We start from the raw sequence: 25609 nt of genomic DNA on the forward strand, positions 1-25609 counted from the left end.
TCAGACAAAGACTCTGCCTTTGGTTCTGAAATGAAATTAACCTCTCTTATTTCACAGAAGTGGCTGAGGGGGTGCAGGTGCTAAGGTGCATGGTTGACAGCCCAACTACTGCAGGTTGAGGTCATAAAAGAAGTGCTCACAGGGCAGCCAAGTTAGATTCCAGTGAATCTGCAAATTCTGCTAAATGTCTTGTCACAAGGACCCAAAAAAGACAGGCTCTCACAGCATATTCCATTTCTCTAGGATTTTCCTGGTTTCCATTTCTCCAGAGGGTTTGTCTTTTAACATAAGAAACTGGCTTCCTCAGAATATGGTGATTCTTTTCCCATTTTTTTCTATGAAAGAAAGCAGCTTCTGTGAGTCCCTCCTTTAACTCCTCATTTACCTGTCCAGTCCATTTAATGTCTAAAAGCTGACACACCCATCAATTAGTACAGAAAAGCAAGCTGCTACAACTACTCATGCCCTATTTATGCATACATACCACATGGCTGAGGCAAAGAGAAAGGAGTATTAGGGAGGTGCTGTCTGCCTGCTGTGTGGCTGGAAGGGGAGATTGGGGAAGAAACAGACTGGAGGTCTGGAGAGTAGGAAGACCTGTCATTTGCACAGTCTTGCTCTGTGACATAGCCAGGCAACCCTCAGCCACTTGGCCCCCCATTTATGGTTGTAGTAAAGCGAATGCCTAATGGGGATGAGGGAGAAAGATATTGTTCTTAATGAGTGACTTGCATCACTTTAATTATGGAAGAGCATTGTACATATCATTAGGTGAAAATTTGATGCAACACTTATTTGAATTAAACACAATAATGGAAACAAAGTAGGTATTAGTATGCAAATTTCCCAAGAACTTTCTCTCTGCAGAGCTCAATATCTATTAGCCTTCATCCAAAATAAAGGTCATGAGACAGTAGATTCCCCTCATTTCTTCTGATATATGCGATAACTCATGATGATGCAGAGAGTAGGATATTTTAAAACTGTCAGTGGCCTATTAAAACAGTTGTTGCAACTAAAATTACTTTTATTTTATTTTCATCTATTTAAAAATACATGCATAACATCCTGAACAACTTCAGACATACATGAAGAGATTTAGCATAAGTAATTTGTCACAAGGTGGGTTCTTATTGTGGAAAGCCCCCTAATTCAGTATGTTTGGAGATATTTTTGTCACTGTCATATTAGGGTTAAGATGGCTTTAGAAATATGTGCTACTTACAGGTGCTGTGCACTCTAGTGCATCTGTACACATGCAGATATACTGGCACCCCTACTGTGTCATCATTTCAGAAAGCCCCTTGCATGCCTCCTTTTTGGAAGCAGAAGTTCAAAAATGATATGCAAGCTTTAGTCAGTTACTATGCTAATCTTTTCTAAAGCACTGTTTTAAATAACGCAGAGGCAAGATATCCAACTTACACTGAGCAGGCTACATGCAGATTAGCAAGATCCCTTGGTCAGAATAACTCTGTCTTAGCAAAGCTAGGCAAATGTAGGCGGCATTTTTCTGACAATGCCTTCCTATTTGAAGAAATAATTTGATGTAAGTGCATTTGGTGCCCTTCCAAGTGCCTCTTCTGTTGGTACGTACAAATGTTACATTTAGATGGACTTAACCAGGGTTAGGTTGACCTATATGGCCACTTGCGCAAGTATTCACAGGGTTTAAATCAGCCAAAAACTGGCACGCCCAATCTAAGTTAGTTCACCTCAGGAGGTACACTAATTTAGATCAAGAAAGAATGAATCCAAACTAAGAATGGGTTAACTGAATCTAGTGAATGCCTGCACGAGTTTGCAGCACAGTTGCAGGGCATTCACCCTTGCCCTGGGGTTGTGCTGTTCCTAACCTCTAGCCCCCAAACCCTGACCAAGCCATTTTTATCCCCCTGCCCCCTTGACCAGGCAACCTTCTTCCACCTATGGATCCACCAACCCATCTTCCCCCACAAACCAGTTAGCCTCTCCCCATCTCAACCTGCTAAACCTCCCCCAGGCCCGTTATTCCCCCTACAGACCGCCCCACCCCCGAATTCCACCAGCCCATGCTCCTACCCCATATTACTTACCTTAGGCTGCCCGACCCTCCTGGTAGCAGCTAACAGCTGCATGTGCTGCTTCTGGTCTAGGCTTAGATGGTTTAAAGTAAGCTGCCAGACCTAAACTACCTATAGCAAACACCTGTTCTCACCCTGCAACAACAAATTTTAACCTGAAATACTTTCAAAAATAAATTTCAAATAACTAACCAGCTATGGCATGAATTGTGATTCATGGATGTTAAACTTTACACTTCAACATGCAATGTGTAATGTGTATGGTCTTTAGTTAGTGCTACAATTCACCTGTTCGGGGTATTTAAAGCAACAAATGACTTACATGCCAGTAACTAACCTAGGTGGTTCAAATTTTTTACAATGGACTGTTTCACAAGCCAAGAATTATATTCAGATTATATTTACAAGTAATTTTGAAAACACAGATTACACAAGTTCTCAGCTTCTTGTTGGAGAATCTGCCAACAGAAAAAGTGGTTACATTTGTTGAATACATTTTTCATTACAAGTCATTCACATGGCTATAAACAGAAGTTTGGCTTACACACCCCTGTCTACTATAACGACATTCTCCGTTCTGTTGCAGCTGTCAAAATCTAGTAAGAACAGAACATCTGTTGACTCATGCTGCCAGGTTCTTGTTTAGCTTACATACCTACAACTGGATAGAAAGAAGAGGGGAGGCCTGGGAGAAGCTGAAAGATAGACAGGAGTAGAGCTGAATAAAGCCAGATCAGGTGAAAAGGAAATAAGATCGGGGGGGGAATCAATGGATAGGAAGCCTAGAAAGGGACAAAAGCAGATGTGGAAGAGAATTTGTAAATGGAAGGATAATGGAATGGGGATGGCAGTGAGACAATGAAACCAGCAAATGGATGCAGAAGAAAAGGAGAAGAAGAGATAAATAATATGCAAAAGCACTAGGAGCAAAAGAAGAACTATATGAGAGAGATCCAGAGACAGACACCAAAATAAAAAGAAATTCTGGCTTTAAAAATAACTAATAAATTGTTTCTAATAGCAGATTCCATATCAAAGCAGTCCAGTTTTTTTCAAGCAACTCACATACTTTGCATAGCTTTATTACAGTGGCATGATCAGTTAGTAGAGTAATTAAGTCCCATCCCTCCTCCATCTCCTTAAATTTAATTACAATTTTCCTTTTAAATAGTCCCTGTTCTACTAACAAGAGCAAGGACCACAAAGAACCACAAAATTGTCTTCTCCACTTATCTAGATACAAAAATATCACACTATAAAAGGTGGGACACACTATAAAAATTTCAGCAGGCAAACACACTCCTCACCAGGGGTTGAAAAAAGCACTAAGTCTTTTCCTGAAAGTCTCTATATGGAGGCAAGTTATATAATATGACCAAGCAACTTATTAGGCTTCCCACCATCATATTAAAAGGAACAAGGCCAAAATCTAGTGGGTTCATCTGCCTTTGGAGAATGAAGTATAAATCATTGCATATTTTTAAAAAATGAGTATTAATTAATACAGACCCTACCTTGCCAAACCTAATTACCCATTATGGATTACTGTGTGCTATACAAGGACCCTTAAAATATTTATAGATAAGGACAGATATTGTAGGCTATTACATTACATACGTTAGGCTATTACATTACTATACATATTTAGACATTTCTAAATATACTGATTATTTTAAACTGTATAGATTATTTTAAACTGTATAGATTAAACAAATTTTCTCATACCTATAACAATCAAGTAGCTAAATATTGTGGTAGATAAAACATCTGTATAATCTAAGCAAAGAAACAATTATGCGTTTGCAATGAAAGATTATATAATTTCAGAACTCTGGCCATTTAAATAAAAAACAGCTTGACACTTTTTGAAATTCCATCAAAGTTAATAATGAATTGGGGATCCTGTTTTTTTCTCTGTTTCAAAATCACAGATTCTCTGACAAAAAAACCAAATGCTCTGATTAAAAACCCCAAATCTGCATTTTCCTGCCACTCTCTATATAGGTATCAGTTGAACACAATTTTTTATTGATATATCTATAATGTTATCATGGAAAACCAGAGCTCCCCCTGTCCCATTTGCTCACCAGGATGCAGGTCCAGCTGCAGCTGCCCCCCCCTGTTGCTTTGTGACATTGACTATGCGTAGGGGGTACACACAGGTGCATGTGCACCACTGAGATTGTCTGTGCACCCCTGAGACTGGCTGCAACCAACATCGCCAATGGCATCTGCGGGCAGTCGTGCTAGCCACCCCCTCCCCCAACAATGCTGCCAGCGGTGTCTGCAGGAAGTCGCTGATCGCCACTTGGTGCTCACCACCCCCCTCCCTCGCTGCCGACACTGCCACAGTCACCCGCTGGCAGTCCCTGCTCGGCCTGCCCTCGCCGCCGACATCACTGTGGCTGCCTGCACATAGTCCCTGCTCATCACCACCACCACCTGCAGGTGATCTCTGTGCCCTGCCCAGCCTCGAGAGGCATGAGGCTTTCATGCTTTGTGGGGCTGAAAAACCCTGATATGCCTTTGTCTGACCCATGCCATTGCCCCGCACAATCAAGCCACAGCCTCCCAGCCCCGCTGGTGCCCCTCACTCCAAAACCACAGCCTCCTAGCCCTGCCAGTGCCCTTCATTCCCCATGCACAATATTTAGTTATTTCATAGTTATAGGTATGAGAAGTGTCCAAGCCCCAGCTGCTGCCCACGGGAGGTGGCAGCTGTTTGTGGTCAGAGTGCAGCTGGGAGCTCCCTCTGGCAGGACTGGGGGGCACAGCTGGCTGTGGATTGGGAATGTGGGGCACCATCAGGGCCAAGGGATTGTAGGCTGTTGGGTCACGATGGGAGGGGCACCAGCAGGCTGTGGGAGCCCCAGGGGTAGGGAAGCAGGGCAGGGAGCCCTGAGTCCACAGTGAACAGCTGGCATTTGTCCCTGCCCTGCACACAAATCTTGGGGGCACATGTTCTGCATTCTCCCCCTGGGAGTGCATGCAGTGGTGGGGAGCCAGCCTCCCCTGCCACACCCCAAATGAGCCACCCACAACTCCATCCCACTCCCCAGTCAGGCCCTGCAGCCACACATTCCTGCCCCAGCCCTGGCCCCCAAACCCCACACACCATCCCAGCTGGGCATCCCTCTGCCCCAGTCTTGCCCAACCTCCCTCCTTATCTCAGTATAGGGGCCGAAATTCCTGGCCCCCAAGACTTACCTTCAGGGAGCTGTGAGAGCTGCTTTCCATGCTGCCTGCCTGGCTGCCACATGAATGTGTGCATATGCACGTGCACATGGCACCTTCTGCCTGATCGCCCTCTTCATGCTCTGCTCAGCCCCAAACATGCTGGAACTCTGCCAGCCTGCAATAGCAAACCCATTGTTTCCTATGTTTTTCTCCCTTAAAGAAAAAAAAAATCTGTGAAGAAAAAATTTTTTCTTCTTAAAATGAGAACATTTGCATTTTACCACATTTTTACATGGTGAACGGAAAACCTGGATCCCTGATAATGACTGCATCAGTACTGAGAATGAATGCTTGTAAACTGTTTCCTAAGGGGGGCACTAACTTACGAAGCTAAGTAATTCTACTTTGACTAGTAGTCTCACTGAAGAAGCTACTCATGCAAAATAAATTACAGGTTGCAGGATCCAGCCTTGAGTACTAGGTTGTCCTAGCTATGCTTTCCGTGATGAAAACCCTGACAGATTCTTAGGTGGTCTAAATCACCTTGGTTTCATTAATTCACTGATGACATCCTAGTTCACAGTTTTACACCTAGAGCAACTGCTTTGATATTATAGGAATGCCATCAAATTTACACTAATATGTGTGTGTGTGTGTGTGTGTGTGTGTGTGTGTGTGTTTCCTTCATTATGGATAGAGTGATATAGAGCGTGCATTTATACCCAAACATTGTAATACTTCAACACCACTAGTACAGTTAAAGCACTATGGCACCTAAGCATGAATACATCAACATTAGTATGAAATGGCTTACAACAGTACAGCTTATGTCCATTTGCAACACAAAACAGGCTAGAGCACTTCCACCGCACCCACAATGGGGTTTATGTTGTTTTAATAACGAAAAAAAAAACCCACCCCAAACTAATATGGTACACCAGTACATAAATTTGTGTAGACCAGGCTGGTGGCATAACCAGATGTCAAAACAGCATCTTAAATAAAAGCACTGCAAGAGTATTTAGGTGGTAGTAAGGAATATTTGCTTCAGAAATTGTCTTTTTAAAAAAATAAAAAAATACCATCACTGCACAAACATTGAGACAACTCTTGATTTTTTAACACTCATATTGTTTAAAATAAAGCCAAAGGTCAGTAGTGGAGCATTCTTTTTTTAAGCAGTGAAGTTATGAACCCCTGAAAAATGGGGTTTATAATGGAAAAGCTGACAGCCCCTTAACTATAGCATTGTGAATGATGGCACCTTGATCAGAGATGGAGAAAATCCTCAATGTGATATAAACTACTGAACTAAGTTGTAAAATGACAAGGACTGAGTGAACAGTTTTTAATACAGATAATATTGTTCATGTAGTCTATAAATATAAAATTAAATGTTGACCTCTATCTCCCATGTCAAAAGTCAAAGTCAGTGTCAGCACATATTGTTTTTATTTGTTTCAAGAGAAAAATAGATCAACAACATTAACCTCACAATGAACAGAGAATTGAATGAATTAAAAAGCAGTACCCCATAAATCCCTTTCCTTTTATTGGCACAGTGATAAAAATGCCTAGGGCTTAAAGGAAAAAGGTGGTCTGAAGACACAAGCCTGGGATGTTCTGTGTACACAGAACTGTACATAACAAACTAAAAACAGAGGTATAGCGTTATTAAGGTCTGTGCAATCTTATATAAATATGCACTCTTTATAGAAATCCGTCACAATAAATCATTGCACCCTGCAAAAGATTTCATGTCAGGTGTCCCTGGGCCAAGAAGCTAATTGCAAGGTTTTTTTAAAGAAATTTTTTTTTTTGCTACCCACATTTGGAAAGTGCATTTAAGAAAAGAGATGAAAACATAACAAAGCAAACCTATTTCCAGTTTGCAAACAGTTGAGGAAAATACCTGAAATGCTTTCCAGTATTTTCAAAAAAATTACTGGCTTGATTTTGTCAGGCATCCCTTTTACATTTCTAACTTGTTCTAAGTGGGCCAAGAGTTTGGGCATTTTCTCCCTATCAAAAAAAAAACACAGTTAATTTTCCCAGAACACATTGTAATAGCAAAGGCTGCTATTTTCCAGCAGCACAGTAAATTTGATAGTTAACTAAAGTGAGCATTTTCCATTGCAAATTTAGTTTAATTTCAACTTTAAGTGCTGCATAATTAAACTGAAAATGTTCTTTAAAAATAACAGACCAAAATAGGACAGAAACAAAACCGTTTTCACATTGGTTTAAGGTTTTCTCATACACACATTTTTAGCTGTTAGTGAAGCTATTCAAAAGCACAACATAAAAAAGACGAGCAGGAAGGACATCTTACTAAAAACTCCACAGTTCATTTTGTTCACTTCCGCTTATCCTGCTGCAGCATGCTGGATACACACAAAGTCTGTTGTTTTAAAGCTCCAGTGATTACCTACTAGCAGTGCTGCATCATGTGAATAGCATTTTCCAGCGCTTGCACTGCATACGAAGCACACAAAAGCAACTCGCTGCAATGTTTGTCAAATCTGGACAGCACTCCATGGTAGCTTACTGGAACCAAACACCATTTTTCTTGTTCAAATGGACTGGTTGACTTTGAGTTTCACAGATATAGTGTAGACTCTGAATGAAGTCTCAGCTCATATATACTCCTGAAGGCTGGTACGCGGAAGCTAATCTGTTTCTTGAAAATGCCAGTGTGAAAAGGCTTGTCAGGATGAAAATTCAAATGGTTTCAAAGAACTTTAAAGCTGGCTGTAAAGAATGATTTTTCTGCTCCATGTGTAGTCATGCAACTTCTGGGCAGAACCAGTCATGGTGGTTTGTATAGCTGGATGATCAGAAGCTTCCTCTATAACTTCTAGCAAAGAAGCAAAGGCAAGTATTTCATTATACACGAGGATTATTGGTATGGAAGGCGCTACTGAGTGGCACTTACAAGGCAGATTACTTCAGGTCTCACTGAGCCTGTAAACTAAGAAGGTCAAAGCTTCACACAGATGACTAATGTTCAAACAATGCAGACAATTTATAAAAGGCATAAGGCTGGCAAAGATTTATCTCTGATCTTGATTTGCAAACATTTTTATCTGCTATTGTAAGATACCTCCTACTTTCCACTCTGGTTTAATTTAAGAAAATGGATAAATTAAAATGAGGGAGGTCATTGTACGTAGTTTTGAAAGATATACTTGACTTTTGTACCTATCATAAAGTTGCATGAAAAATTGGATAATGTTACTTATACTGTCAATTTACAGTGCATTTGGCACCCCAACAAGGGGATGTTTACTGCAACCTGGAAGCCTTGTGGGAGTTTAGGGAAAGTGTTTGTTTTTTATGAGGGAGCAGCATCAAGGTTGCTTATTGTGACCTGTAGTATTCTTATGTAGTCTAGGACCCTGACAGATGTGCAAGTGAAAGTGCAATGGGATCTGATGAAGAATCCCCATAATCACATTCCCTACCATGCCACACGTGCATGACAGGAAGTGTAACTGTGGGATCCAGCGTCAGATCCCACCATGCCTTATTGTCAGTGCAGAGATCATGACCCTGGGCTCCCCCTGTACTGGCAAGTAGGAAGCTCCTACAGTACATGGAGTACCCTGGGGCTCCCCTGCCACCAGAACACACCCTGTACGTGGGAGCCCCAGCCTGACCACATATTTAATTAACGGTGTGACAAAAACAAGCCACAAAGTTATTACACTTTTTTTTGTGTGTAATAACTTTGTGGCTTATTCCTTGTTCTGTCACATCATTCATTGCTTTAAGGTATGATTAGGTCTTCTTTTTCTCATGTCTCTACACAACATTTGTCCATTTTTTCACTGTCAGTTATTTTCCTCAGCCTCTCATTCCACATCTGTACTCGCATTTTGGGTGTGGAATCAAGAGGCTGGGTGCTGGTGAGGAAGATCCTACATTATTTAAGACTTTTGTGTATTGTGGAATGATCATATATGTGGCTGGGTAACAACGTAAGATGTGGTTAACTAGTTAATCATGCCTTGAGTATAATGTGTGCCAGGGGCCATACAGAAACAAGATTCACCATGATCATATTTATTCTTCTTTTCCCTTCAACTCTGGAGGGGAAAGAGCATGCTATATAAAATATACCCAATTTCCTCAAACTTGGGGGAGGAATCTTTATTCAGTTAACAAGTACAAAAATGCATAGTACTGTCCTCAGTGCCTTCAGATGAAGACAAGATTTCCCTATGAGTAAGGATTCCAGTTCATAATTGCTGGTAAGCCAGATAGGTAGGAAACACTCCTTTCCTTCTCAGAGTTTTGAAAGCTTTCTAATGTTTCCAATGTTGTTATTGTACACTTCGGAAATGTCTTTGTCCAAAAGTGAGCCAACAAGCTCACCAGCAAACATAGTAGCATCAACTGCATGGATTCCATAACCACCACAACAGATATTATTAGTGTCAGTAGATATCACAAATTAGTACATCTAGGTGGTAAGCATGTCAGATATTGCTCAACAATATTTCTGATTCAGTTTTGAAATATATAGATTCCTGTTCCAAAGTACAGAATTAAACTCATATAGTCCATTTTAATTTTTTCCCCAAATCATCAATACTAAATGACACCATTTTAGATTAATCAAAAATCCCGGGGCACATTCTCAGGCTTGTGCAATGGTCTCTTCATTAAAATCAGTGAGCCCAGAAAAGGTAACACCAGTTCGATTCATTTTCCTTTTTACAGTACTGAAATCTAGGCAAGATTATTTGCTTTGCAAGTCCCCAGGACTTTGGCTGGAGTTCCAACTACGTAAAGATTTACTTTAAGTATTTATCTGGTTTACTGACAAGTTAGTAGGTACACACTACATGTGTGCACCAGAAGATATTAGACAGCTTTATTTTTTTTAAATAATTCCATGATACAACTGAATAAAATTTCCACTTCTACTACGTGTTGGAAAAGAGATATAAAAATTATTTTTTGCTGAGGAAGTGAATTCTCTGCTAGCTAAAATTCAGCATTATATATCTCCTTTCCTTCAATGCCAAAAAACTTGATTTCTTGAATACTAAACAATTATTTCAAAGTTCATCAAAAAGAAAGAACATTGGACAAGTTTCCAAACTCCTGCAGGTCATCACAAGTTTTCCAATACAAAATTAAAAGGAAATATTAAGTTAAATTTTCATAAGCTGGGTTTGCAGATTTAGCTGTGCATCTCCCGCTCAACACTCAGAAAAGGTGTCCTTATTATCTTTCTTTTGATCTATCTGAAGTAAAGACAGTTGCAAAGGTGCATATGTCATTCAGATTCACATATATGCTTTGTGGTGTCATGGACAACTAAATAAGGACATAGGCTCGCTAACAAAGAGAAGTCAGGGTACTTTTAGCCCTTAGAGTGAAAGGAAGCTGCAAACCAATGCCAGCTGAAAACACAGTTTCATGGTTACTTATTCTCAGCATAAGAATACATTTGTGAGGTCTGGTTTACTAGAAATGGCCTAAGGGAAAAGCAAGTGAAACTAGAGTAATAAAAATGTGCCAAAATGAATAAGGCAGTTCACAGCCACTCTCCTTTCACTACTGGAGGAAAGGACTCATGTCTGTACTTCAGCTGAGATATCCAAAAATTGTTGCTGTTGCAGTATCTCTGCCATTTCAGTGCAACCTGAGAAAACAATTTAGATATGTTACTCCAGTGCACTGACAAGCTGAAAATATTTTTTTACCCATTTATGGGTGCAAATTAATGGAATGACAACAGACTGAAGCCAATGACAACTGCTAATCTGTAAGCAACAACAAGCAATGAAAAGCTGATAGTAGTACAGCTGTTTTATTTTAATTGAGGAGTGATTTTATGTTGGAAACACTCAATATTCACAGCAAATTAAAAATAATGAAGTGAATTGATACCAATGATATTTTTTTACCTACTATTCCTTTGTAAATCTATTTCTTCACACAAATTGACATGTCTAATTGATACATACGCTATTATTCCTCATTAGTAGACCAAATAAAATAATTCTTGATTAAATTTATTGCAATTTACATTCCAGCATAATGTTTGCAAGCTATAAAAGTCAATCAACAGGAAATGGAAAAAAACAGATGACATTATTATATCTTATATATATATATACATACACACACACACACACTAATTACATGCGTTTAATACCCACCTAAACACATCCTTTCTCCATGAACTACAGATCATCTTCAGTAGATCACCCTGTTTCTTAAATGGCCAGCTTAAAGTCATCCAGTATAATTTCTTTTGAGCTTCAGAGAAGATCATCTCTAGTAGGCATATTACTTTTGTAAATTCTTGTTCTAAACAACTACCCAAGGGACAGTTGTCTAGAAGAGTTAGTCTTTATCTTAGGCTCAAGCAAAATTATGCAAAAAGAGCCTGAAGATGGTCACTGAGGGCAAGAGGTTGGAAAGAGTCTTTAGCTCTGATGTTGCTCTGAGTGACATACATAAACATGTTAGCACTGTGTGGAAAATTTTGAACAGGTAGCAAAACCACTGAAATTCAGCAGATGAACAATTCTGACAACAAGCAAAGTACAGGCTCTTTATCAGAAAATCTCCTGCCAATGGCAAAATATTTGCCCTTGTGACCTAGTTCTGAGTTGGACAAATCCGTTGCAAAATAATTTGCAGTAAGTCCTTCCAGTGTCTTTAGCATTTCAGTGTCTCAATACCAATTTGATAACATTATTTGAAATCAGTGATGGCCTATGTGACTCCATGCTAGGCCAGTGCACTTTTTGCATCTATAGGTTGACCCAGGTGTGGGTTGTGTTTGCTTAGCCCCACACAGTTGTGCAGGAGGATCCTCTGGTGGCATACAACCAGCATAGCAGCTCCTATGCCTCCCCATTTTGCTAATGGCAAGGAAAACAAGCTGTGATAAGGGCATCCATATGGTTTCCTTATTCCTGGCTGCTGTAATGCTTTTGATGACGTTGGAAGCTAGTACCAGTGGCTGCTCTAAATTGTACTGAGGTATCAGCTGGGTACACAGCTGGACCGAATGAAGAGTACAAGCCATTTCCAACTGTCTTTTTTGACATTTGGAGCTTACACAGGATTTTACTGATACGGAACCAATTTTAATGCCTTTATATTGAGTAGTTGTCTATGCCTTAAAGAGTGTCACTGAAATGAATGAAACTCCTTTAGAACTAAGGTACTACTCAAAAATAAGCAGTAATATTAGAGGCGCCTGAAAGTAAATAATCAAATGTATTACAAATTATTTCTATCTGTGTCACATCACAGATGTGCTAAGATGCAGTACAGTGTGTACAGCCCATTGAGCCTACTGGCTTCATTATAACAGGTGTTATGTCATTCAGTCGAAAGGTATGAAGGCCAGACCTCACTAATGGAAACTGAGGTATGGGTGCAAATCAAAGTATTATACAAAGTGCTATACCTGCCTTTCAACTGCAATCATAGAGTTAAAGGAGCAAAAAACAGATTTACACAGGTGAATGAAAAGAACACACATAATTTGCCATTGTGAAAAGCAAGCTTCCTCTTTCAAAAATATAACATATTTTTATTTCATAGATAGACAGACCAACAAGATCATAAGAAAAGTTGCTATACATGCTGCAAACCCAGCAGGCTGGACTTTTCATACATATGGTATAACATAAGGGACAAATAATTTACCCTTATCGCTTAATAACTTTGATGAAGTCTTTGTAAAAGCAATTAATAGTGGTTCAGAAATATTGCCAGATTTTTATCGATTTTCATATGGGCCACTTACTATTAGATCCATAACCAGATGTTTCAGAAAAATTGCCTGCTATTTGACATGAATTATCCAATGCAATAAACAGCTACCTGCTAAAGATATGAATCAATGTGTTGCACTGTGATTGAGCATTGCCCCCTGAAGAAACACTTCTAGACGGCAATACAAAGCCCTGCAAAATGTACAGCTTTGCTAGCCTTTCAGGTAGAATTTCCCACTTCAGAAATAGGGATATCTCAAGAACAGCATGACTTTTCCAAAAGAGCAGATATTTTTTAAGGGAACCTACCATACTTTGTAGTATTATCTCATGACGTCCATCAACATGAGCAAATGCATCCAAAAATTACAGCACGTACTACTGTCAGCATTAGTCTGCATACATGATCTCCAAGTCATGTTTGAATTCTTATGTTCAGACATAATTGATTCATAAAACCTCCTTAGCCCATTTCTCTCAGCCAGGTTTCAGGAATAATGACTGTTTTTGTAGCTGTGCACATTTTGATCAAGATTGCATCTGGCTCTATATGGCTGTGTAGCAGGACTGAGCATTTAAACCAGATACCATCATTCTTGCAGGAACTAACTGCAGTCCCAACATGAGGAGACATGAGTATTGCAGGTATCCCTGACCTCCTGAAAGAAGGATAATACTTGTAGCTTCACCTCATCTGCAGTAGCCAGTAGACCTCAACCAGAATATGCTATTCTATGCCTGTTCAGAAAGGTAACCGGTAAATTCTAGACATGCGCACAACATGTCTGAAGCTTTCTCTAGGTGGGGTAAAGTTACAAAGCTACCTTTTGGCCAGTATCTTTGCACGTACAAGCTAACTTTTTATATCACAAAGTATGTGAAAGTCTGGAAAAGCCACAGTAAGGAAAACATGATGAAACAGCTTGTAATTGCCCTTAATGTACAGTATTTTCATTCTGCTCCAACAAAACCAATTGGAAGTCATTCAGAATTATAGAAATTATTTTGTAAATGAGCGCAAATAAATTGAAAGTCAATATTCTAGTTAATCCAAACATATTAAACTAAAACGTGATTTATGTGTGGGTGTTGCAGCTAACAAGTGACCCACATCTACTCCCTCCATGCCCGAAATTCCCTCTAAGGTATATTTTGGGTATGTATGCAATTCAGGAACAGGACCCTGTTAAAAGCAGGTGGATCTCCTGCATTATATTCCCTTTACCTGTAACCATAAAGACATGCACAACATACCGAACAAATTACCAGGAAACAAGATCACAGGCCAAATTCATTCAGAGGTTTGTTGCTAACAGTCATGCAACCATAAATAAAAATATCTATTGCAGGTTATTTTATGCAATTTTAAAATATCATTGACATTTGAAACAAGTAAGCCTCAATGTACCACCACTAGAGAAACTTAAGTCTTTGTAGCCAACCAGGTCTACACAGAAAGAAAGCAAATGCATTAAGATCCATAATTTGATACCCATTCCAAATACAAGCAGAAACAAATTTAGTGACAAATCTGTCAAAATATGTTCCACAAACACATTGGCAAGAGATCTGGACATACTAAAGAAATTCAGTGAAACAGAACACGTGCCAAACGAGGATGTTTGACAGAGTGTTCAGAAATACGTTTAGACCGAAGCAGGAACACATCCAACAGAGAGTTTCTGTACATAAATTATCATGAAACTATTAGAAATAATTAGCCAGTGATTTCAAAATATTACATATATTCTTAATGTTATCGAACGGATGTGTTGTGAACCATGTGTGATTTTCTGGCAATTTCACTTTTGGCTACACAACAGCATTTTTAAACATGAGGGAAAATACTATATCCCATACTGTAAGTCAATCTGTAGTCTTTGCTGAAATCGTTCAGAGCTTCCAAATCCTTTGGAAATGCTCCTACATCCAATGCTGAACAAAGCTGGACTAATCAGGCCATGGAGACAGGGGTTCTTCAGAGCTCAGCTAAACAGAGGTCTCCCCAGAAGTCTGCAAAGAACCCATTAGCAATTGCCACCTGAGCTAACGGGCTGCAGTAGCATTTGTGGTTGTGTGGCCCTCTATTCTTAACCCACGTTGCTATTTGTAAAGTAGGTCAGGGAGCCTGCACCAATACCCCAGGCCCTGCCTCAGTAACCACTTAACTCTCAGAGATAGGTCATATGGTGGGTATTTCCTTTTGAAACTTTAACCAAAGTCAAGGGAGGAAATATGGATGTTCTGAGAAGTGCAGCATAGCATGCCTACTCCTGTGCCAAGCTGTAACCACTTGTTGTAAAAATTATGTTTCCATTTAACAAGTAACACTCTTTAGGACAGGTGTCCAAGAACAACAGCCACATTTTTCACTAATCAGCCTCATAAAAGTCTAAGCAGAGGTTAATTGCTAATAAATCTAGAGCCCAAACTCCAGTCCTAAAGCTGGGGCACTGACAAACATGTATCTCCCCACTGTAACTCATGGTACTTTGCAGGAAGCACCATGGGTTACAGCATTCCCCCAACTCAACGGACATTGGCTGCTGGGTCCAGGGGGTTGGGGGACCAAGTTCCACTTTGGAACAACTCTGTGTCTGCAGCTTCTCCCTCCTAGGCATACCCCGGCCCCTGCCTGCCCTCCCCCCCCACCGTTGCTGTCTTCAGAATGGGAGTGGGGGGAAGGGAATGGAGGGAGCTCGCTCTGGGGTTTGCCCAGCTTGCACTGTCAGGTGGGGCGGGTGGATGGATCAGAGCCCTCCCATCTTGGTGTGCTCTGATAGATGTTAATGAAGATACTCCACTTTGTAATGAGGATTCAGACTGTTGTGTGATTGGGCACTTTGAAAACATTCTGCAACTGTGGATTTCTGTCAGTGCATGGCTATAGAGAGCTTCTGGGGCCTGATCATATAACAAACCATCACTTCTGTCAGTGCCCATGGTTCTCTATGACAGGATGTAGGTATGAAAAATCTTGGGCTCCCACTGTTGTGCTTCACCTATTTTATGAACAGCAAGTGGAATCTAGTCTACAGAGCTGCCATTCAGACCTTTCGGAAAAAATTCCTCAAACATTTTAAAATTTATTCCCATGTAAAGTACACTAAGATACAAAATAACCTACCAAAATCACTGTAACATGGAAACAAAACCATGGGAGGAAGCAGAAAAAGGCTATAAAGCAATGCACTAAATAGCATACACATCAACATAAAAACTATCTCCCAATCCTTCCAATGCAAACACATAAGGCAGTAACTAGTAACACAGCACATTTCTTACTACTGATGAAACACTGGTAAGGAAGAGTAATACAAATTCATCTGGCCCTTATTTTGCAAACCAAGTGCTCATACCAGTTAACCCAGTAAGGCCCTGAGTCAAATTTTCCTGGGTTCCCCAGGTTGCCTACTCAGATTCAGTTGCAGACTGTGACTTGAGATGGTTGGGGTGAAATCCTGGCCCAAACGAAGTCAATGATAAAAGTCCCACTAACTTCACTGAGACCAGGATTGTTTTTTAAAGACTATGAAAGATTTTATGCTGCATTCATCATTATGGTATTGGAGCATCATCTATGCAGTGCAGTAAACATCAGGCACAGTGGCCATGTGTTATTTTCTTATATGTTCCCAATTATGTATGTTAAAGGGTTTTATTTGTTTTTTGTGTACATGTGGATATGTGCACACACTGGTATGTGATTCCATCACAGGCGAGGTCAAAGAGATGCACTTTGGACTTGGAGCAGAAAGTGATGTGGCTTGTGATGGGGCTTTGTTCCACATCTTGAACCATACCCTAAGAAAATGGTATCCTCTGCACAGACAAGATTGCATGTTGCAATTCTCTCAGTGTGGACATGCAGGCAAAAAGACATGGTGCAAGGGATGTGGTTTAAATAGGCTTCATCTTTATTAAGTTAGCTCAGCTGAGAACCATCCACCAATAACTCACACTGTGCAGGTCATCATTCTTTCTCACCCATTTCCTCCCATTTGAAGGCTGCCATCACTCTCTATCCCCCTCCCTTCAACACTGATCTTAGCCCATTGCTTGAGCCTCACCTGCCACACCTTGCGTGAATATGTACGGGGTGTGACAATAAGATTGTTCCCTCATTGCACCTGAAGTACAGTTCCATTTCTTAGCTTGCTTAAGGGATGCCTTGCAATAAATCTACTCCCCGTGAAATCTGGATTTCACAGGGAAACCTATGGAATAAGTACCAACACCTGCTATGGCAGGAAGTGAAAAGGCTTGTGATGGTCCTTCATTTCTAGGGGAATCAGTCCAAAGGTTTGGCCTAGAACCCCAAAATCTGTTTCCTGCACAGATGAGCTTTACTATTATTGGGAAAGTTTCCCTTCCGTAACAAGAGTGACGCTATCAATTCTAGTGTTGGCCTCTGAACTACCCTAAGCTGCAAAGCCTTAAAACAGGTATTCATTTAACTTACATGTGGTTATTCATACTGGATAACTAGACTGACCCCCGCCCATTATAGAAAAAATGCAGACCAAGTTATCTAATGGAAAATATTTGTTGCTGTGTGACGATTTAAATTTAATATCCTGTTAAGCAGTATTAAGTTTTAAGTTACCAATAAACCAAATCATTATATTTATCAATTTGTTTTAATTACCGAGCACAGATAAGCATATGTCCCAGTTAGCCTGGGAAAACCTGAATGCACACCTGCTCCAACAAACAGTCTTTAAAATGAGGTGGGAGGAAAATATTTGAATTACATTTCCCTGTTCCAACATACCATTTTTAAAAAGCACTTTCAACACTGAACTAGGCCTTTACAGTTAAGGCATTTTACAAGATGATACTGAGCTATGTTTCCTGTCTATGAAGAAGGCACCAGCATATAAAATGGTAGTGAATTTGCATTACCTCCAATCCATCATTCTTTGAGTGCGCAGGAAAAACTGTGAGACCTGCTGCAACAAAGCACAGCCTTGTGTTGACAGATTCTTATTTAAGTGACTGTGAATACAACAATTCCACAAATAATTTGTCAAGTGTGTGGCTGAACTAGCTCTGAACCCTGATAAATACCAACTCTCCTCACTGCTACAAAGGCATGATATTCTGTGTGCGGGCAGTGAGTAACAAGCACTAGGATTTAACAATCGATGCTACTATATTTCTCTTTTCTTTGTGGTTAAAAAAACCTTGAAGGGTGGCTCTTTCAGCAGTGTTAAGTACTAGTGGTGGCTATGGCTTGCAAATCTAAGTAATACACTGCAGGCTTAGGTGGAAGGAAATAGCACACTGCATCCATTTTTAGCTGCATTTAAAACATATGGTTTATGCTCTTTGCTGAAAAACAGTCTTTACTGTATAGTTAGTAGTCTGTTGCTTAATGTGGGTTAGTATTAAATGGACCTTTTTCAAGTTATGATAATAGGCACCTATCCCCTTGAATTTCTCATCCCAAGGCATTTATCAGGGAGAGGGGAATTCATTTAAAAAGAAATCCTTCTTTCTGGGGGGAAATAACAGAAATTCTGGACGAGCCTACATACCAATTAATAAAGGGAGGTGGGGGGCTTCAGAATTCAATCCTTCCAGGTAGTCATTTGAAATCAAGATTGCATTTGCTGTCATGTGGTATATTCTAAAGGCATTATGCGTGTGTGAGAGGGAGGAGATAAAAATCTTTTTTAAAGAAATGTAAATCTAATCAGTCTTGAAGCTGGCAATATATACATAAATGTCTCTTGCAGACATAATTTAGTATGCATTATTAATTTATTTTTCATAAAGCTTTCTAGCTACAAAAAGGGTAAGTGGAAATGCACACCCACCTTGATCATAATGTTCATTTGTCAGTTAAAGGAAGGCAAGAGTGAACATCTAAACAAATTTCTATTCTAAAAGAGGCACAAAAACTTCCTTTTTGAAAGACCAGAAATGCCTATTGCAAAAAAGATTCTTCCAGACGTTTTAGTAAAGTACCAACCTTTAATGGGACATGAACTCCAATATGCCATTTGGAAGGCAAAACTGTTAATTACAGATGCTGGACAGCAAAACATTATAATCATGTTTCTATTAGTCAATTATATTTAGACTTTTGACTCTACGATACTAATGCCTATAGAAATAATTAAGTATGTGGTATATTAACTAGTCCTAATGTAAAATGCTAATTATTTATTGTTTATAAAGCAATTTTAAATAATGCAAAAGCTCATACACTAATGCCACCATGATTTTCCAGTCATTAACTTAACCAGAATTTGCATTTTGGGACTATAGCCAGTGACTTACATGCACTACTTAAGTCATTTTTCAACCACCCTGTCCCATCTTAATCTATTCATCATTAATCACATTTGGTCACTTTACATACAGAACACTATTCAGATGAAAGATAAAAGAAATACATTAATAAAACTAAAGCAAGTGTGAATACTTCAAAACATAAAGGTAGTCAACGAATATGGTTATCAAAGCAATTTATACATTGTGCCTATTAAAATGGAATTGCCTAAGCCATTAACATGGCTGAAAGTTTTCTTGCTATTTAAGAGGTGTCTATAAGGCCAAATCTGAACTTTATTCTTCTAGTCTCCTTGAACAGTGTTTGTGAAACAAAAGAGATGACACTAAAATTTCATAGAGAGCAGTGATTTCCTTTTATGAAACAGTAGGAGAACACGTTGATAGTTGCTCATTTGTCAACAGAGCTACAGTTTTGGATCTGGAAGAAAGTAAACCTTAAATTCATGTAACTTAGCTAGCAATTTATCTGAAAAGATCCAGTGCTCTGGCTTCTACTTCTGACTGACCTATTCTACCTTAAATCAATCAAACAACAGAAGCCCTATTTTCTTCATTGTGTCCGTCTGGTCCACAAGGAGCTAAAAAGAATTGAAAACTACCTATAAAAGAATGCATTTACTTTCCCTTGCACCTTCCCCCCTCAGTCCAACAAGGTTTTATGCAGCCACAGTAATATATGGAATTTATTAAGGGAATTCAGTCTGAACAAAAAAAATGCAAACACAATGGCCATGGATTTTGGAGACCTTATTTATTCAGCAATTTAGCACAGACAATCCACCACAGTTATTTTGCAGTCTGCCTCAGCTCTCACCTCTGGGCACTGCCTCCTACTTAAAAGAGAAATGTATTTCCTGTACCAGTTGGGTCTTGGGCTTCTCTTCCTGCATTTGCCAAGAAGACTGTCAAATCTGCAGTAGCTACAATGACCGCTATCATGATGTTGAACACTAGTCTCCTAGGAACTAGAATGAGACGACCACTAGATGATTTCACCAAAGCTACCAAAGAACCATGAGATAATAGGTCAAATCAGGCCCCATTTCACAGTGGTCAAAAGCAGTTTGATGGATCTTTAATGTCTTCTGTAAAATTATTTAGTGGCTTGATTCCAGTTCCTAATGGATAAGTGTCCATATCACAATGGCTCTTGGGAATTGCTGAATAATCAATAATCTAATTATTTCATACTTTTTGTAGTGATTTTTTTTCCCTGTAAAGCATTTAGGATCTGATAACTAAATGACAGGCTTCCAAACAACCTGGACAGACTTATCTCCAGAAGTAAACAGAGTCCACTGAATCCACCTGACACTCTAAAATGGACACCTTTTGCCCAGAAGCCCTAGTAGAAGCAGATACAAGCACCTCGTTTTTAAGATCTGTCACTGCATATTTTGCAGCTTTCCAGATTACAGTGACATTCTAAGGATGTTGAACTGTGCAAGATATGGAAGCATTAACAGTTTCTTATACTGATGATTAAGGCTCCTAGTTTTTGGATTTGGCTTTTCTTTTTAATTATCACTTAAGCATAAAAGTATATTTAATTTCTTTGTAATATGTTAAAAAAGGCAGAGGGGGCTTCATAGTCTTATTTTATACAGATAAAAGTACTGATTATAAGCTAGATTTTCTCTTCTCTTTCACAGATCTGAACTTGAGATCCAATTAATTGGAAAATTTCTCGGACAATTTTTAAACAAGATACATTGTCCTAAGTTTTCCTCACTAACAAGACTGCTGCTGAAGAAAACTGTTTCTGAGGTTCCAGTCAAAAAGTAGTAATGTTCAATCCACACATTAATGATTCCAAAATTCTCCATTATGAACAATATTTATCAAAAACAGCCCACTATCAGATGAAAGATGTGCCTTATCTTTTCTTGTCAACTAAAGCATTATTCACTGAAAGTTTCTTTCATATCTGTTTCAGGGGTTTCAGTGTCATTTTAAATTGCAAATCAATCATAGATCATGCAAGCCCTACTTCTGTAGGAGAGATTAACGCTCTGGCTAAAATTGTTTACAAAGCCATTTGTAAACCTTCTGCTGATGCAGATGAGGCAAGTTTACCAGTTTAACATTGTTGATCCCAGAGAAAGCCTTAAGCAATGACTTCAGAGGGCAAAAAAATTTGTTCATTTATCATTATTGTCATGGGCTTTCGCAAATGATAACAATTTGTCTTCATCCTATTTTTAGACAATGAGCCACAATAGAGTCCAGAAAGCCATTTTGCCAGATGGGAGAAGGTGCTTTCATTGCAAAATGTTGTCTTTTCTTTTCCTGCCCTATAAAATTGGCTTAAGTGAGAACCAAGGATATGTTTTAATGTCAGGTTTCCCAGTAGACGTGATGACATACAATAACACCACACAGTGCCCGGCCAGGACATTGTTCAAATATATTACATTTTTAAACAGAAATGCTTTCTTTGTTGTACATTGTGGAAGCAAACCTGCAATTAATGCTGACAATTTTTGTAGTTCTGTAGTATTATTCCTCACTTTATTCAACCAGGTTTCTTTTTTGCTTTTTTTTTTAAATAAAAAGAAATGCCTGAATACTTCATGTTACATGAAACTTAAATACCAAAATAAACTATATATCCAATAAGATGTTTAAAAGATGTTCTCCTAATTGTACTCAGCCCAATGTTATTGATTATTGTAACAAATCCTGAGTCTCACTTGCACAGACACTTCAGAAAATGCAAAGCAAATATGGCCATGACTAGTGCCCTAAGAGCAGAAGAACCCAAAAGAAAGACTCTGCGCCTCGTCTGTACCATGCGTACCACTGGAAAGGTTGTCAATGCCGAATGCTGGAGCAGGGCCTGGACAAAGTAAGGAAGAGTAATGGCCTTGGCAGTTGGTTTTTTTAAACAAAACAGCCCCCTTTCCCCCAGTGCGCAAAAGCCATGTTGGAGAACTGCTGGGATTTATCTTCTGCTCTCATTCCTATAACCAGGCAATGTTTCGGACTGATGAGGCCCAGCCTGAACCCTGCTATCCGTCAGTGAAGTTCATCAGAGAAAAACCTTTTTAACGCAGGCTTTACTTTTTAAACGCAGGCCAACCAAAAGTTGACCCCGTAGAACCTTTAAGAACAGAAGAGCTGATATATTTTTAAGGACTGCATCCATTTCAGCGCACTTGCTGTACCTCTCACACAAACAACAGATTATTTTGCCCGTGTTTATTAGAAGAGAAGGGTCATTTCTTGATCTTCACTCACAAGTTCATTTTAAAACATGTATCTTTTCCAGGGCAGGGCTAAAAGCCATCTATTGTATTTAGCTTCCCAGTTCCACAATCCCTGCACTCTGCTTCCTGATCCATAAAACTTTTAGTAATTATTGTATCAAAGCTTTAAGTACAGGTGAATTCTCCATATTTATTTTTAGCTTTGAAATATATATAAAAAAATATAACTATAATCAGTTGTACCACAATCATTTTCTGTGTAAAGAAATATCCCAGACAAACTTTTCAAGGAAAATTAAGGAGCTGTCAAGCATAGTGCAGTCAGCAATCCACTCCTTGATTGCTTAATCTGGATCAGGATTTAGACAGGCCCTGTGGAGTGATACGGCTAAGCACAAGCTGTACCACTCATCAGCTAAAGCGCTATGGAGTCTGTGTGTGCCCATCTGCCTCAATAAAGAAGCCCCCTTTGTGTGTCCTGTGCCTGACTCCCATTCTCCTTTATAAAGGACACAGCATCAAGCTATGTCAAGGTGCAAATAATATGACTGAGAATATTGGTACATAGAGGAATCTTGAAGGTTATTTGGTCTCAAAAAGTGACCAGAAAGAGACAATTTGTGTGACAGGCTATTTTTGTAGGTAAAACTGTGTCACAATTTTTTGTTAAAAAACTTTCCTATGATGGTAGTTTTTCAGTCTCAACAGAAAAATACTTAATTGTATGTGTGCCAGGTGCTCCATTAACCCTGTTAGCAGACAAACTGCTGGAACTGAACGGTGGCAGAACCAGTTTGTTGAACTCTTGAGAGTATATGAAAGTCCACAGGGCAGCTGAACACTGGTAGGCACGCACCTTGTCCTCTCACGACTCACCACAAAGTGCCTTTGTAGGAAGCTATCATTGAGAACCAGCCCCTTTGGAAGATGAACTTCCCCCACCTCTACATAGATGTGCAAGACAGAGGATTATATGAGCCAGAGGATTTGACTTCCAAACCTCAGGGTAAGATTGGTGAAGTTTCTCATCTGAGCTGTGGAGAAACAAGGAGCATTGAGTTCATTTGTCTGGGAGTTGCTTGAGCACTTAGTCAATGCACTGAGCAATCTCTGACATGGCTTGCTTGATCATGCAATTCTTAGAAGGAGAGATATGAAAGAGTTACGGTGACATGACAGAGGCTCAATGACAGAGGCTCCAGTGGAGCAATGAAATCTCCATATCATAACCTGAATCAGTATAACTACCTTGACACCCCAAAACAATTTATGATTTGTTTCCTTACCAAATATTTTTGAGAATCTTATTCCTTTAGCACTATGAAAGCCTTGTTTCAGTGTTCGCTCCTCTTGTAATCTGTACCATTGCATTTTTGTTGCTCTACTCCTATTCCCATCCTCTGATACCGGGTTCAAATTAGCAGGCCTAAAGGAATTCAGTCATTTACAGTTCAAATGCCAAAATAATTTTTAAAGTTACACTATTCACAATTCCTATGTATTCAAATACAGACTTAACCATTACCTAGAACATACAATCATAGAAGAAACCAGATTTAATACCACAGAAAGTGTATGACAAAGTTGCTTTGCTTAGTTGTAATGCAAAAATGCTAATTATTCCTGATGGGTGCAGTGGCAGCTTTTGCATTAATGCCAACAGAAGCAGGTATAATCTTTGCTTCTTATAGTCAACCTGTTCAGGAGAAGGAGTGTAAGATTCACATGGTGCCATCTGAATGGTACAAAATATATGCTATATGCAAGGCTCTGAGGCAACACTGCATCCTTGGTGCTTCCAGGGTCACCCACTCTCAAGCATGATGTGTACCAAGACAAACCCTGAGCAATTGATGTCACTCTGTGAGAGCCTTCTTCCAGAAACAGACATGAATAGACTTTCTAAACACAACCCAGTGAGTCCATATACTATAACATCCACAAGCGGCTTATCCAAATGCAAAGGTACTATAAGGCATGACAGTAATTTCAGAGTTACTCAGAGAATCTGATCAACTTTTTTGGTTGAATCAGAGATAGATGACAGTGGGTCTGAGGTGAAGAGGCCTTTGGGGATTGGATAGTACTATGCAAGATACAAAATGAGAACACTAACACACATCTTGTATTTCCTCCTTTTTTTTTTTTTACTCTTAAGCAGCCAAATATTCCATCTGCAGTCTTCCTGTTCAGCAGCTAAATACAACGCTGAAACACGACACAGGGTATATTATAGCTGCATTGTTTTGTCTTTGCCTGGGATTGAAAATGATGTATTTGGGATTCGGCTGGTGTATTTACAGTATTTTTAGTGACCCATAAACCACTGGATCTATATTTTGAAATATTTACAAGAGTAGCAGTCAACAGTTCTTTATCTACAATACTTTTTAATACTTCTGTCACCCCTTTCCTTGTCACCTTTCTTTTTTATTGTTTCCTCCTATTGTTTTTCTGTTGTGATATTATTTGTTGATTGCTATCTCGTGTTAATGATCCAGTTCCTTTTAAATAAAACACCCGAAGTCCATGAAGTGTATTTTTCTTATGATAAACAATACAGGACAGAACCACCATTCTCCCACCCAGATAAATCCCTACTTTGTTTCCACAGACTCCAAGCCCCTAAAACACATTCTGAAGAAAATCAGTCTGCATTTATGATGTACCCAGAACAGACAGTTTTCTGGCCAGAAGTCTTACTGTACCCCGGTGCTTCTTTCACTGTTCAAGGACCCTTCCCTCTCAGAAAACGGAAGATCTATTAAATACTCACTCTGCTATACCAGCAGCCTTGGGCCCAGTCTGGCTACTAGTTGCATCTAAGCACAGACCAGAAAAGCGATAGACCGAGTAAGGAGGCTGGGCAGAATTTTGCTATGTTCATTCTAGTTTTAGTCCTAATCTGTGAAAGTATAGATGACTGCACTTCAGGCCGTCATGACCAGAGCTCTAGATGGGCATTTTGGTCCTCACATTCCATCTTTTACACTCCAGGACTAGCCTCAGATACAACACAGCTACAAATTCAGACATCTAGGATCCTAACTGCCGTGGGGTTGACCATGACCAACCAGCAAATGGACTTGGCCCTTGATACAATTTA

General features: G+C 39.4%; 1 long non-coding RNA gene across 1 annotated transcript in view; it reads right to left on the reverse strand.

Moving 5' to 3' along the window:
- Nucleotides 1-6675: 6675 nt before the first annotated feature.
- The window catches only part of LOC109310581, a 69530-nt gene continuing 50596 nt past the window's right edge, over nucleotides 6676-25609 (reverse strand). The window contains exon 6 of the long non-coding RNA XR_002101262.1: nucleotides 6676-8097. This is a non-coding gene — a long non-coding RNA (uncharacterized LOC109310581). The remainder of the gene's footprint in view (nucleotides 8098-25609) is intronic.

Source organism: Crocodylus porosus, unplaced genomic scaffold (genome assembly GCF_001723895.1).
Source record: "Crocodylus porosus isolate Cpor-Errol unplaced genomic scaffold, CroPor_comp1, whole genome shotgun sequence".
NCBI classification, from domain to species: Eukaryota; Metazoa; Chordata; order Crocodylia; family Crocodylidae; genus Crocodylus; species Crocodylus porosus.